Genomic DNA, 16,054 nt, shown 5'->3' on the forward strand with positions numbered 1-16,054 from the left:
ACAACCATATCTACAATTCTCTACTTCCCTCAATTTCCCAGTCTTATTCTCTCCTTTCTTCTCCTACTATATCAGCAGATTACTTGACTTCATTCTTCAGAGCAGAGAAGGAAGTTACACATGGGAGCTTTTCAAATTCTCTCTACGAAATCTGTAAAGCTGCATCGATCCTTTCCTCCTCGACTTCTTGTGCACAAGGAGGAGTTTCCTCCTCCCACCAAAGGCCAGTACGCTTCATGCAGTACTTTACCACCTGCTCAGCTGTTATTCTTTCTATCTCCTACCACTCTCTCGTGGATCATTCCAATTAGATATCAAATATACTCCGCCTTTCCCATATTAAAAATGTTTTTCTCAAATCCTACATTCCCTGAGAACTGCCTAATAACATGACTCTATTTCAAGGTGAAACATCTCTCAAAGAATATGTATGCTGATCCCACATCCTCACCAACTATATACTCCTTCATCTTTGAACCTGCAAAGATTGATCTTACTAGAATCATCAACAATTTCTATGCTGCAAAAGATAATGGGCACTTGTTAGTCTCTGTCTTGTGTTTTGTCTCTACTAACATGTTTACTTAGTTAACCACAGCATGCTTGAGATTTGTTTTCTTTATACCCACAATCACACGCATTCCTGATTTCTTCTTCCTTCGGGTCATGCCTGTCTTGAGACTCTGTGCTCAGTCAGGCTGTTCTCATTCTAGCCCTGTTCCCATTCTACACTGTCCTATACTCTCTCATAGATACACTCCTACTACTACAAGCCACTTATGCATTTCATCTCTAAGGATTGATCATTAATAATCAAAATATACTTCATATCTTAGTATCTCCAAACCAATGTTCCTAAATTTTCCCAAACTAATCCAAAACTAAATCATTATCTTCTCTTCAAATTCTCTTCTCCTGATTATGTTCCCCACAATAGAAATTGGCACCATTATGTATTTGCTCATACCAGAACAAGGAGGCTGTACTCTTGACCTAACACTTCTATTTCCTAAATCAAATCATCTATCACCAAATGCTTTGATTCTAATCCCAAAATATATTTAAAATATATCAACTTCTCTCCACCTCTATCCCTGCTACTCTAGTACAAGCCAGAATGTTCTCTTTTCTGATCAACTCAGCTTCTACCAACCAGTTATCTCGTCTCCATCCAGTCCCTTCTCCTCACAACTGCCACATTCATGTTTCTAAAATGCAAGTATTACAACTAAATGCTTCTGCTTAAACTGTCTCAACGGCTTCTTTTACTCATAAGTCTGAAGTATGTAGGCTGAGACAGAAAATCTCACACTTCTGCTGCCTCATTGCACACCCATCTCCCGTCACTCCATTTACTTCAGCCTCAGGGAACCTCTTTCACATCCTTCTTGCCCATGACCTCTTCATCTGGTGTTGGCCTAGAATTCCTTCTTTACCTAGTCACAAGGCCTCACCATCCTTCAGGCAGCCTCAGCTGAAGTGTTAGTCCTTCATGGGAGCCTAGCCTGACCTTTTTCCACAAGTGTGGTACCCAGTTACATGTTTTTAGAACAAATCATAGTTTTCATCATTTTATCCCAGCAATGAGCCTGTTGCCAGGAATTTAATACGAATTCTAAATATATTTATTGAATAAGTGTTATTGAGGAGAGAAAATTTATGATACTCTAAAATATCTATATTTAAAGGGTATAAACATGGAATAAGAAGAGCTCAGATTCCTATTGAAGGTCTATAAATCAATGTTCAGTCAACAGGTGATTTCATCAACTAGTACCCTCCATCTGACTTAAACCAGAACATCCCAGAGACAACTTTAGTCAAGTTAGTTCAAATGTTCCTTACAGCATGTTAAGTAGTTTGACCATAGAACACTTTTGGAGCAATGCCAGCAACCTGGAGAGAATTGGCCCAACAGAGACCAGTAACTGAGAGCCTAGGCTTTGAAGTCAGGCACAGTTTGTAATCCTGACCTTTCTCATTAATAAGTGATAGCCTCTGAAACCCATCATTTCTCCTGCAGGGTACAGTTGAAAAAGAAACTAATTATACTGTATGTTGTTTTCTTCATGAGAGCCCAGTATGTGTGAAGGAAGAGAAAGCAGAGAACTCTTACCTTAAGAATATTTTGCAACTCCTGAATAACTGATTTGTTTATAATTCTTGCAAAGGTAGCCATTTATTATATTTAATACATACAGTAATATGTATAGTATAAGATGTACATGTATTACATACATCTTCTTTCAGTGCAAGATCCAAAGTTATTTTTTAAATAAGCAATCATGACTGAAACATATGATTGTGAAAGGTCAAGAATGTAGATTTTGTATGGTGAAGACAAGTAAGCCAGCAATAAAAGAAGATTCAAACTAAGAATGAAGTCTCTAGAGGCACCAAAAAATAAAATAATCAGTATGATTTATCTTGGTAAAGCCACAGAAAAAAATAAAGAAGTAATATCAGAAATAGAAAGTATAAAGATTTCTAAATTTTAAATATGTAAACAAATTAAGCAGAGGGTTTTTTATCCCACAAGTTGGCAACAGTGTTTTTTAATTCTAAGTCCCAGTCCTTGAGATACACAGCACAGGCGCTCTCCTGTGCTATTCACAGGTGAGTGAGGTGGTGCAGGAATCACAAGGAATAAATTATAAAGCATATCAATAGCTTTAAAAAATTCTATACCAATTTACCCAGTCATTTTCTATCTAAAAATTTATCTAAAAGAAATATTCATGAAGTTTTTTTAAACGAGCTTCAAAATTGTTTTTTGAATAGTTGGTTATAGTATCAAAAATACATATATATCTAATTACTTAGATCCTACATATCTAAGTAATTAATTAATGGGTTATTGTATCCAGGTATGATGAAATCCTATATAACTTTTAAAAGTAATGTCATAAAGTAATATTAATGCCATCAAATAAAAAATACTTTTATGTATTAAGTAAAAATCAAGTTTAAAATAATGGAGACTAAACAATTTATATTAAATATATTACTACACATATATTTTACATAAATTTATATATAAATTATATATAAATATATAAAAGAGTGTTCAAATTATCTTAAGAATATAATGTAACATGATTTTTTTCATTTCATTATGAATATTAAAGATATGTTATTTTAAGCATTTGAAGAAGTTATAGAAAAAAGATTTTTGGAATTAAATATTTTCAAAGACAGCTAATCAAACAGCTATTTTATGAAATACCCAGGTGTTATTTTAGGCATTGGAAATGAGCAGAGAATAAAACACAATTTCTATCGCAAGAGCCTAAATTCTAGTGTAAGCTCATTCCATTTAAAATCTTATATAGTCCACATTCTACTTAAAATTAAAGTTCTATTTACTAAAATCAATCTTATTTGAATAATGAAACAAATGTTTGAGGATTTGAGGTGGGACAACACAGGTGGAAACAGTAGAGCAATCTTGGTGGCAGAAGCCAGCCTGACTAGCTTCGCCTCCTGCCACAATGGAGAGAGACCTACGCCTCTGAGGCCTGAGTGGTGGTCCAGACACTCTTGGCCCTACATCTGTAACCAGAAGCACCATTTCCCTGCCCTGGGCTGAGCCTCACTTGCCAACCTCTGACTTCCCAGCTGGGTTTTCCCATTGACAGTTCAAGAACTGGGGCCAGTTGGGGAAGAAGACCATACCTAAATCTCTGCCTGTCTCCTAACCCATGTGCGGCATTGCTTCTGCCTATTTTAGTAAGGCTGGTCTCTTCATATTCTGAAAGTAGCACCCAATTGAACCCAATGGGTGCAGCCTGAGTGCACTTTGGTGCCAAAGATCTGGTGGCTTCACTGAGCCACCATTAGTGACACCTCTCTCACAGCCTTGCGGGTTTCCCTGGGCTCTCCATCTTGCTTAGCATGCTCATGGAGTCCCCTAGATCTCAAATGATCTTCCTTAAGACGCTTGCTAAGCCCTTTTAGTCTGTCTAGCCTAGGAAAAGATGACAGACCACAATCTGCTTTATGTTATTCTGCAAGTGGTGAGAAAGTGAGCTTTCTGAATCCATGAAATCAGGCCCGTGTCAGTTGGTGGCCATCATGACACAGGTCTTAATAACCTTAACAAAGAGCATTTAGTGTACTAACTATAAGATTCAACTTCCAGTCCTAGTGATAGTGGAACAAACAGAAGAGGTTGGAACTATTAAAACTTAAAGCTTGAAAATGAGGTCCTGTGAACTTGGGACACAGACCTCTAAGAAGGGAGTACTTCTTGGTGAGTGATTGGTCTTTGAAGTGAGCACAATGAAGTTGGTTCTGCAAGTTTGTGGAGAAATTGCAATCTGAAATTACTGATATTGCAGGGATAAACCACTGTTGCAGGGGTGAAGAAGTGTTACTAGTTTATCTCAAAGGATTAGGAAGCAGACAGAGAGCTGCAAGACTTCTCTAGGCTTTCCAGTCTCCCTGTGCTGCTTCCTAAAAGCAGAGCCCAACAGGGGAAAGCTGGAAAAGAAGAAATGTGGATGAGAAAACCCATCCTCAAATAAGAGTATAAAAAAATGAGTTGGGAATTGGAAAAAAAAATACCTTCTTACTGACACAGAATTGAATCAGCCTTTGGCCTCTTTTGGAATTGTTGTCAGCAGAATGTGCCTGGAAAGCCAGCATGTGTTTGTTTCCCCTCACTCAAGGATATATTTATTGATTTTAAAGAGAGGAAGAGAGAGGGAGAGAGAAAAACATCGATGTGAGAGAGAAACATCCATCAGTTGCCTCCCATACTCGCCCCAACCAGGGATCGAATGTATGTGCTCCGACCAGGAACTGAGCAAACCACAACTTTTTGATGTACAGGATGACACTCCAACCAGGAGTGAGCAATTCAACCAGGGCAAAAGTCAGCATCTTTGATCATGATCTTTGCAACACTCTGCCCCCTGCAAGCCTGTCAATCCTGCTTATTTATTTCCAATCTGTCCTCCATGAATCTATCCTTTCTTCTCTGCAAAGAGCTAACAGGATACCTAAATTTTCAAAATGTTCCTGGACAGCTATATCTGGAAATCAACCAATGAGATGAGACTATAAGGTTTCCAAAATCCTGTTCTAGAGTCCAGCCTAATCTTCAAATGCAAAAGAGAAACAAAGTCCTGATGACTTGAGTCAACATTAATCTGAAACAAAAAGATGTCAAGAGTGTAAACTCATCTGTGCACCCTTTGCAAAGTTGTTTCTACTGCCAAGCCTATTGGTATTCTTCCCCAACCTTTGAGGTCTTTTATAGCCTGTCCTTGCTTATCTCCAGGAAAGAATTTGCTTGGGGAAGATGTGTCTGTGGAATTGTTTCATCCTTTTCACAGAGGAAAAAGAGCTAGAGGCAGAGCATGCTTTAAGGTGTGACTGATGTTGGCAGAAGACATGAAGCTAAAACAGTGGCATGACCAAAATTGTTCAGAATCCTAATGTTCCAATAAATCAGCTTTCTATCTACCATGGCTCCATGGTGAAACTTGAGAAGATATAGACTTCTGCTACACCAAACGAACTTAGAGGACATTGCCAATAACGAGGCCACAGCCTAATAAGTCAACTGTATGCTTCTTAAAACCATAGGCAGTGTCCATTATGACCATTGCCTAGTTCTGTGCTGATGCTGGACCGGTGAACATACCTACAATTCTTATATCTCCCTTGTCAGGAGAAACCAAGTGGCATCCAAGGAGAGAGAAGTGCTGCTTTACCAGCTGATTTAAGAACCACCCAAGTGCCTGCGACACCTCCATTAGGTTCTGACACCTATGAAACTCTTGGAATGCCCTTAAGCCCCGGGCTCCAAATTGCTGTCTAAATTTATTCCACTTTAACTACAGATGGAAGAAAGGGGCTATGTGTTTTAAAAGCATCTTTCCTCCTCCTGGACAGTCTTTTGTTTTTCAGCCCACTTAGTTATCTTGTTTCAGCAAGCTCAAGAATAGCACTGTTTCCCTCCCTTTCTAGATATACAATTGGCCACATGCATTTTAAGTACTATTAAAATAAAAAGATTGACCATGGTGACTATCAGTTGTGATTGTATTTATTTGGATGTTAGACTATTTGCTGTAACTATTTTTGCTACCTTCCTTTGCATTACATTTAGGAATGAAATATATGTTGCTAAATGCAATAATATCATAGATAATCCAGTATTAAAATGTCCAATTACTGATTTTTCTTGTTTATCAACATGATCTGTTTATAAAAGGCTTAGTTTTTAGATTTCAGTGCATTGAATTTCTGTGCTCTATTTTTTAAATGATGGATTAGAGCTCTTAAATTTACTATTCCCCAAACTCCATTACAGAACAATTTAAAAAAATACTTGCAGAGAAAAAATTACTTATCTATCATGTCTTGGAGTGGCATGGTTCTTTTTCACTACCCATATAAACACTTCACACATGTGGACAGGGTATCTCCCCAAGTGGCGCCACTGCCAGGCCTTCCTACAACCCCCAGATGCACATGGGCATGCACACACACTCTCTCAAACACCTACATTTACTCATGCATACACACATGAACAAGTTTTTTCTAATACTGTAAACTTCTAACTACATTAAACTTGAGCAAAGGAGCAGAACATAAAGAGAATGAGAGCTGGAGGAGAAAGGACTGTGTCATAACCACCTAAAACCTAAGTGGTAAAGACTCAGGATCATTGAGACAAAGTTTTAATATTTATAGCATCAATTACATCAAGCCTCCTACTTCCTTTCCGAAGGTGTCTATTTCTTGACTCAAAGACACAGGATACCATATGCGGAGGCTTTAAAGATTTTTTTTCTTACTACTGTTCCAGCTGCCTTATAATTAGTGACAGTTCCTCTCAGATTCTAGCATCAGGCTGTCAGTCTTTGTTTCCCATGTTTCAATGAGTTATTGCCTTTTTCTGTTACTTCAGGCATATTTTAATAAGAATTTCAGAATAGTCATATCAGTGGCTCCTATCAAATTCTATTTTGGCGTAGCAATTTAATGAAAAACCAATTCAATCATGAGAGTATTGGTCCCTTTTAAGCCCAGGTAAAAACATAATTATAAGTATCAAAAAGAGAAATAAAAAGAAGGTAAAACAAAACAAAAGGTTAGTAAAGGGATTTGAATAAATGCAGAGAAAAAAATATGCTCCTTGATGACAAAAGTTTATAATATATTATAATACATAATAAAAAAGTAGTTTATTTTTCTCCAAATAATTGATAAATTTAGTGAACCAAATATTCACCAGGGTTATATTTTGGAACTTGATACAATGAATCTAAAGTCATCTGGATATGTGATTGAAAAGAAAATTTAAAAAAAGAGAAATAGGTAAAATGCATTCAGAGTGTTAAGAGTTATATAGTTATAAAATTCTTACAGTAATAAAGCTACAATAAAAGGCAGGAAAATACAGATTTCAGAAAAAAATTTATCATTTGATAAAGACAAATTCAAACCAATAGCGAAAAGGTTAGATTATTTTTAAAATTGCATAGGATTACCAGCTGTCCTAAGAAATTAAATAACACTATATTTCTTCACTAAGCCATACAATAAGAAAAACTTAAGATGAATTAATGGTTTAATAATTTACTGAAACAATAACAATAAATGTGCTAAAATTAAATACAGGTAAACACTTATATAATTTTCAATGGGGAAGTTCTTTTTAAATATATAAGCAAAAGCAAATGCACCAAAATATTTAATTATATAAAAATAATATTGCTGTGCAGTGTGAAATACCACAAATAAATGAAGGTTGAAGCAAAAACTGAGGGAGTTTTTTGTTCACCATGAGAGACAAATGGTTCATAAACTTTTTCTGTAAAGGATTATATTAAAAATAATTAAAAACTATGGAGGAGGAAAATAATTTTATCTCTATTCTTCTACATTCTTAGTTTAGCACCCCTGTCCCCCCACTCTTGGTAATAAAAGAGAGATTAATTTTTTTTTAAAGATACTTATTAACATGTATACCTCCTGTATACATGGAAGATACCTAAGAAAACTGAGTAACTCTGAAATGGACAAAACTACCATCTTAAATAGCATCTCTGGCTAATGACAAAAGAAGATATCTGGGTTTGAGGAAGCCATCAAAGGGAGGTGATCTGAGGGCTCCTGCAATACGTGATAAACAAGGGTAAAGCTCTTATGTAAGTGTAAATCTTTGTCTATTGATAAGAGTTCCTAGAGATTTGGTCATTCTTTTCTTCCTGGGGAGAGGGGAAGAGGGCGAAGGGGAGAGAGAGAAAGAGAGAAAGAGAGAGAGCTAGAGAGACTTATAATGGAGATTTCCCTTATAAATGTAAATATCTCTTACAAAAGATTAACTTCTACTTGGTTTTCAGAGCCTCTTTCTCATGTCAGCTGTTTTTTTAAAACCTAGTCAGCCTAAAATAATTGTTATGCCAGAGACACATTTTGGGGTGGCAAATTCTGCTCCCTTTCAACATTTAAATTTTTCTTCTACAAGAATAACACTCCATAGGGGGGAAAAAAAAGTAAAAAAATAAAGAAAAGAAATCACTATATTTAAAAAGTGTAAAAAAAGATGAAAAGCATTCAATCCATTTATGAGAAAAACATTGAAAACTATAAAACGCAATTGTTTTAAATAAAATATAAAAATAAAAGTCATGTTAATCATTTCAGAATGCTTATAAAAACATATACTCCTTTATTCCTCTTATATGTTATAAACTAATTTAATGTACTTAAAATTGAAAACATACATTAAAATCCTTCAAACCAAACATAATCATTAGATCAGCAATTCATATTTTCATAACGTGTTCCAAGGAATTATAGTAAGAGAATTTAGAAATAAGGACGTTCAGCATTGTAATACTACGAAATTAAAAATGTAAAATTTGAAAATCCTATAGGAAAAATGTTTATATTTTTTCATTTTTATTTTTAATATATTTCTTGATTATGCTATTACAGTTGTATCAGTTTTCTGTTGTCTCATCCACCCAGTACCCCCAATTCCCTCCAACAATATCCTTCTTAGTTCATGTCTTTTGAGTCATGCATATAAATTCTTTGGCTTCTCCAAGAAAATTGTTCTTAACAATCTTCTGCCTATTCTGTACCTACCAAATTGTACTTCTTAATCCCTTCACTTTTCTCCCCATTCCTGCCTTCCCCCTGCCAACCATCCAAATGATCTCCATATCAATGATTCTATTTCTGTTCCCTCTGTTTTCTTAGTTTGTTTTTTTAGATTCAATTGTTGATAGTTGTGAATTTATTAACATTTTATTAAAATCCCTTTATTCAATCCATTTTATTCAAATCGATTTATTCAAATCCCTTTACTAACCTTTTGTTTTGTTTTACCTTCTTTTTATTTCTTATTTTGATACTTATAATTATGCTTTTACCTGGGCTTAAAAGGGACCAATGCTCTCATGATTGAATTGTTTTTTCATTAAATTGTTCATACTTTTGATCTTATTTCCCTTAAATAAGTTCTTTTAACATTTCATATAATAATGGCTTAGTGATGATGAACTCTTTTAGCTTTACCTTGCCTGGGAGGCACTTTATCTGCCCTTCTTTCTAAATGATAGCTTTGCTGGATGGGGTAAACTAGGTTCTAGGCCCTTGCTTTTCATCACTTTCAATACTTCTTGCCAGTCCTGTCTAGCCTGCAAAGTTTGTTTTGAGAAGTCAGCTGGCAGTCTTATAGTAATTCCTTGGTAATAACTGATTGCTTTTCTCTTGCTGCTTTTAAGATTCTCTCTTTATCTTTAACTTTCGGCAATTTAATTAGGATGTGTCTTCTTTGCATTCATCTTTGTTTGGGAGTCTCTGTACTTCCTGGACTTATATGTCTATTTCCTTCACCACATTAGGGAAGTTTTCTTTCATAATTTTTTCAAATAAGTTTTCAATTTCTTGCTCTTTCTCTTCTCCTTCCAGCACCCTTATGATTCAAACGTTATGTTTGAAGTTATTCCAGAGGCTCCTTACCCTATCCTCATTTTTTTTGGATTCTTTTTCATTCTTGCCATTCTGATTGACCTTATTTTCTTCCTTGTGTTCCAAATCATTAATTTGATTCTTGGCTTCATCCACTCCAGAGTTGATTCCCTGTGAATTTTTCTCTTTCACTTAGTGTAACTTTTATTTATGCCTTGGTCTTTTTTATGCTGTGGAAGTACCCAATATTCCTTGAGCATCCTTATAACCAGTGTTTTGAACTCTGTATCTGATACATTGCTTATCTCCATTTCACTTAATTTTTTTACCTGGAGTTTTGTTGTTCTTTCTTTTGGTCCATATTTCATTGTCTCCTCATCCTGGAAGCCTCCCTGTGTTTGTTTCTATGTATTAGGTAGAGGGACTTTGACTCCCTGTCTTAGTAGCATGGCCTAATGCAGAAAAGTTCACTGTACATTGGGCATGGTGGAGCCTTAGGTAATCTCCAGATGGGACAATCTGTGTGAACCAGGTTGATGGAGTCTCTCATATGGTGCCACTCTGTGGCTCCATGTAGGGGAGAGCTCAGGAAATGGACAATGGCCACTGCCTGGCCTGTGGAGTTTTGTCTGGGAGGAAGCTGTCCCCCAGCACTCACACTGATCCCAGACACTTCATTTTCTCCCCATATGCCACTGATGCTCTTCAAGCTGCTGCCTCAGTGCTGGAGTCCAGACTGAGTAAGTCTGCATAAGTCCTAAATCCATTACAAACCCTTTAAGACAAGACACCTGAGAATCCTGCAGATTCTTCTGCTGGCCCAAACCTCACTGGTTTTTACAGCCAGAAGTTATGAGCACGTATCGTTCTGGCATTAGAACGTTGGTCTGGGTGGTCTGGTGTAGGGCTGGGGTCCTTCACTCGTGAGATATCCCTCTCAGTTTTTATCTACCACAGATGGGTATGGGACCACCTGTTCTGTGTCTCTGCATCTCTGCCTCTCTGCCCGCTACCTGTCTGAATGAATGTGACTTCTTTAATTCCTTAGTTGTCGGACTTCCATAAGGTTTGATTTTCTGACAATTCTGGGTAATAGTTTTGTGAAGTTTAATTGTAACTTCTGTCCTAGTTGTGTGATAACGTGAGCTGTGCCTTCATCTTGACTGGTAGACCCCAATAGTAAAAATGTTTTAATAATATGGTACTTTTAACCTGTGGCTCCAAAACTCTTATGGCTAAGAGCTACCAGGGAAGTGTGTTAAAGTGCAAACTTTAACCACGTTATCATTCCTTCTGCACTCGATGTTCAATTCATCCATAACCATAATCATCATTTTTAGTAGGAGCCATCATTTTACTAAAAATATGTAATTCTGAGTAGTCCTCATTCTACATTTTAAGAATCACTGATTTATTTAAGTAATGGTTCTAAAGTATTAAATTGGTGTTGCAAGTAAATGCTTTTTGACATGAAATGATGATCATGAGATTTTCAGCTTTTAGCAAGACAATGGATTGAACTGATATGAGGTCTTTCTTAACTCAAATACTTAAAAATGTTAGATAAGCCGTACATTACATTTATAAGCAACTTCAAATTTAAAAAAAGAAAATATGTAAGGACTAGAGAAATACCAAAGTTTAAAGCCAAATACAGCAAGCACAGAGCAGATGATATCCTGCCCCTGGGGAATCTGACTCAGGTAGACCTGGGGTGTGAAAGGCTGAAGCTTTAAAACTCACAAAGAGGAGTCAAGGGGATTTGGCCTTGGGCCTCTTGAGACTGGTCACTAGAATTGATATTCAGCATTAAGCCCATACTCTCAAAGGCATACATCCTATGTATAGAGAAAACTAAAAAATTTTCACCCACAACCCAGAAAAGTAGTAAAGAAACTGCCTCCTAGGTTGTTTCCAAATCTTGGCTATTGCAATGGACATAGGGGGCATATATTCTTTTGAATTAGTGTTTTGGGTTACTTTGTAAATTTACATAATGGAATACTACTCAACTGTAAAAAAAAATAAGGAAAGGAAATCTTACCCTTTGGGACAGCATGGATGGACATATAGAGAGCATTATGCTAAGTAAAATAAGCCAGTTAGAGAAAGATCAAAAACTATATGATTTCACTCATATGTTGGAATCTAATGAACAAAATGAACTAACAAAGAAAATAGAGACAGATTTATAGATAGACAGCTATGGGTGCGAGTGAAAAGCCTAGATGGGGGTGTGGAGGGGTTCAGCAACAAAGGAAAACAAAAGAGCCCTGACCCATATGGCTCAGTTGTTTGGGCATCGTTCCACAAGAGGAAAGGTTACCAGTTCTATTGGGATGACTGGTGATGCAGCTTGTGAAAGAATTCACAAAGAATAAGTGCAGAAAGTACATTTTATTCCCTTTTCAAGTTTAGAAACAGGCTTAAGTGTAGAGAGATACACCGGAAGCAAAATGTAGGGGCTTTGAGTTCTTATTGGATTATAACTGGATTATAAAAGGGCGGGGGATTTGCTGCTGTGTGACCCTTGGGCTGTTAGGGGCATTGCAACACAGGCAGATTCCAGCTGGTTTTGCGTAAGTTGCAGTTGGCTCCAGTGTTGTATTTTGCTTTGGCTATGGGGGGCAGTTAGTCATGCTCTACTCTTGCTTTTCCTGTAGTTGTCCCGTCCTGGGGACATAAGCTCAAAAGAATAAAATGGCAGTCATGTTTAACAAGGTCATGGGCCCGTTCATCAAATGACATCATGATAGCAAATGGCTCTGGCTTTATCCTTTCAGGTTCATTCCCGGACGGGGCACGTGCCTGGGCTGTAGGTTTGATCCCCAGCTGGGGAGTGTACGAAAAGTAGCCACTCAATGTTTCTCTCTTATATCAATGTTTCCCCCTTTCTCCTTCCTTTCCCTTCTCTCTAAAAATAAATAAGATCATTTTAAAGAGAAAGAGGACCTCATGGACGCCCAACAGTGTAGTGAATGCTTGGGGGAGAGATTTGGGAAGGTGCAAGAGGGTAGAGGAGGGATAAAGGCGTTGGACAGAGACTTGATTTGGGTTGCTGAATGCACAGTACAGGTACAGATGATGTGCTGTAAAATTGTGCACCTGAGCCCTGTGTAAATTTGTTAACCAGTGTTACCCTAATAAATTCAACAAAAAGCGAAAAATAAAAGAAACTGCTTCAGCTGAGAACTTTGGTAGAGAAGGATGGTGGAGTATCTCCCATGAGAAATCAGAACCCCGAGCAAATATGAGCTCAAGCTTGGATATTATATCATGTAAATGGCATATATCCTATTACAGTAAATTAATATTAAGCAGTGGCCTAGAGATTAACAAAAATGACTTAAGCAGAAATAAATGTGAAACAGTTCTGGAGAGATACTTCTAAACTATTGAGTGCAAAGTACATCTACAAAGAGAACAAACAAAAAAAGACACTAAATTTACAATAAAAACCACAAACCACACAAAGAAATAATCCATTATGAAAGTTCATTGTGACACCACTACCAAAGAGAATTAGTGTATCCAAAATGGACAATATGAAAATCTAGATCTATAATATAATATATTTCAATAATTTAATGAATTAAAAAAGATGAATCACCATAAATAGGTCATTATGAAACATAAACAGACAAAGTTAAAAATAGACAACTTTCCAGAAATAAAAAAATATTGTTATTAATCTTAAATGCCTAGTGGATAATTTACAACATATGTTAGACACAAGTAGTGTACTATAGTGTTCTGGAAAATAAAGCTAAAAAAATTATCAGGAAGCAGTATAAAAAGATGAGATCAAAAGTATAAAATTAAGTTTGAGATATGTAAATAATAAAAGCAAATATTTAACACATATATTGGGTAGTATTTTCAGAAAGCAACATAAAAAGTGAAAAAAAAGCAATATTTTAAAAGATGATGCCAAATGTTTCTAGAATTTACGAAAGACAGAAGGCCTCATATTATTAAAGCACTCTCATCCCTGAAAAAGTTAATAAAGGTAACCCACATCTAGATATGTCATACCAAAATTTCTGAATAGCAAAACCAGAGACAACATCTGAAAAACAGAAAAAGCCAGATCTCTCAGAAAATTAGACTGAGCCATACTTGTTTTACACATCAATAAAAGAAAAAAGAATATGAAATAATGTCTTTAAAGTGTTAAGAAAAAAAATTAACTACCAACCTGAGCGGTTTGAAGGAACTTAAAGGAAAAGTAAAAATGTCATTTTCAAACCAGTTCTGAACTTGCTACTGAGGATGAAAGAGATATTAATTCAAAAATATTTCAGTAAGAAGGAAATGGGACTCAGAAACCAAATATGAGAGAGAGAGGAAGAAAGATGAGCAAACAATTTTTGTTTAACCTAAATAAGTATTAACTCTAAACAACTGGAGAAGGTAAATAGACAAGTTGAAACTAAAGCATTAGACTCAAATACCATGGACTACTGGAGAGGGCGATGAGAATCAAACTTCCTATGTTCTTTGCATTGTGCAAAAGGAAAGTATTTGTTAACTTTGAAATAGACGAATCAAAATGTGCATATTGAAATAGAACTGTAATGTACAACTTTTATATTAGCAGAGGGTGCAAGGATTACAAAGAGTTTAAGTAGCAAAAATATAAACACATGGATGGGAAGGATACAGTGTGGTAGAAACATAAAACCACTGGTCGGAGAGTTTCACAGCAATGTAGGAGAATTCTGACCTCAATTGAAGAAAAGGTGTGGGCTCTGAAGTTGGGAAGAGAGTTTTAAGTCTACATGAAGCATGCTGTCCTAAAATTATGAAGTGAATGTAACAAAAGCTAGCATTTGTTAAATCTGTGTTAACATAAGTAAATGGGATGCCATTATTTTATTTTCTGTACTATTTAATTTACTTGATATAAATATATAAAGCACTATGATCCCATCATTGAAGATGATGCATTTGTATTCATGCATACTTATATGTATGCATTCTATTCATCATTCTGTAGCTGTTATTAAAGATATTTCTATCTTAAAGAAAAGATACAGAAACAAGAGCTTTTGCTTCCCTGAATAACTAAATCAGGTGATTTCTCATTTATAGTTTTCTGAACAGGATCTACTGTTACTATTCATGAAGTCACACACACACACACACACACACACACACACACACAAATCCAACACAATACAATGCTTTGAATACAGAAGTAAACTCCCTACAGTAAAAAGTTTCATATAGCCATCCAAGGCCTTAGACAAGCAACCTAATAACAGGCCTACATTACTTCTTTAAAAAAGAATGCCATTCATTGGTTTTGCCATCTGCTCAAGGCCATATACTTCACCGTAGAACTGAGATTATTAACAATATCATCAAATTCAACTATCTTTATTTCCATTATATACAATGTTCATAGAGAAAAATTATTTAGATATTATCAAAGGCAAAAATCAGACAAGTAAGGAGATCAACTTTATTCAAGCTATTACAGTAGAGAGAATCCAAGGTCCAAAGACCAGACTAACTGGCAGGATGGTTTTGTCTTATATTTTTACAGGGAGGAATATACAAGGTCTGGCAGAAGTAATGCCTGCTTTAGTGTGGTTGGTAGGGTACGTGATTGTCTCACACGAGATGGACAGCAATTTGAACATATCACCTAAAATGTCACATGGTGTGCTTGAATGTGATATTGTTATGTTACAGAATTACATGCATATGGTTTTGTTATAAAAAGGGGGCATTATTTCTGCCTGACCCTGTATAAGTGATTCACATTTAAGATTGTTTTATAATCGGGGAAAGTTTCAGTCAGTTAGCTGAACAAAAATGTTTATCTCTGTGCATAGATAGTTTTAGGGAAGATCAGTTCTAATCTTAGCTCTTTACTCCTAAAAAAAAGAATGGGAAATTGAGTAGGGACAATATTAGAAGAGTCTTTGGCCTTTTCAGCAGGTTCAGCTAAAAAGAGAAAGGGTTGTATTTGGCCTTGTCAATATGAAGATGGAAGTCAACTTATACGGTAACCTGCTCAGTAGCAAAAAGAACAATAATGTCATGGTTAACCATATGAACTTGGATCCAGAGTGCTTGGGTTAAATTCTCAATTCTGCTAACTAGC

The sequence above is a fragment of the Pteronotus mesoamericanus genome, unplaced genomic scaffold, assembly GCF_021234165.1.
Source record: "Pteronotus mesoamericanus isolate MK-2021 breed Mesoamerican mustached bat unplaced genomic scaffold, CSHL_Meso_final scaffold_45, whole genome shotgun sequence".
In the NCBI taxonomy this organism is placed as follows: Eukaryota; Metazoa; Chordata; class Mammalia; order Chiroptera; family Mormoopidae; genus Pteronotus; species Pteronotus mesoamericanus.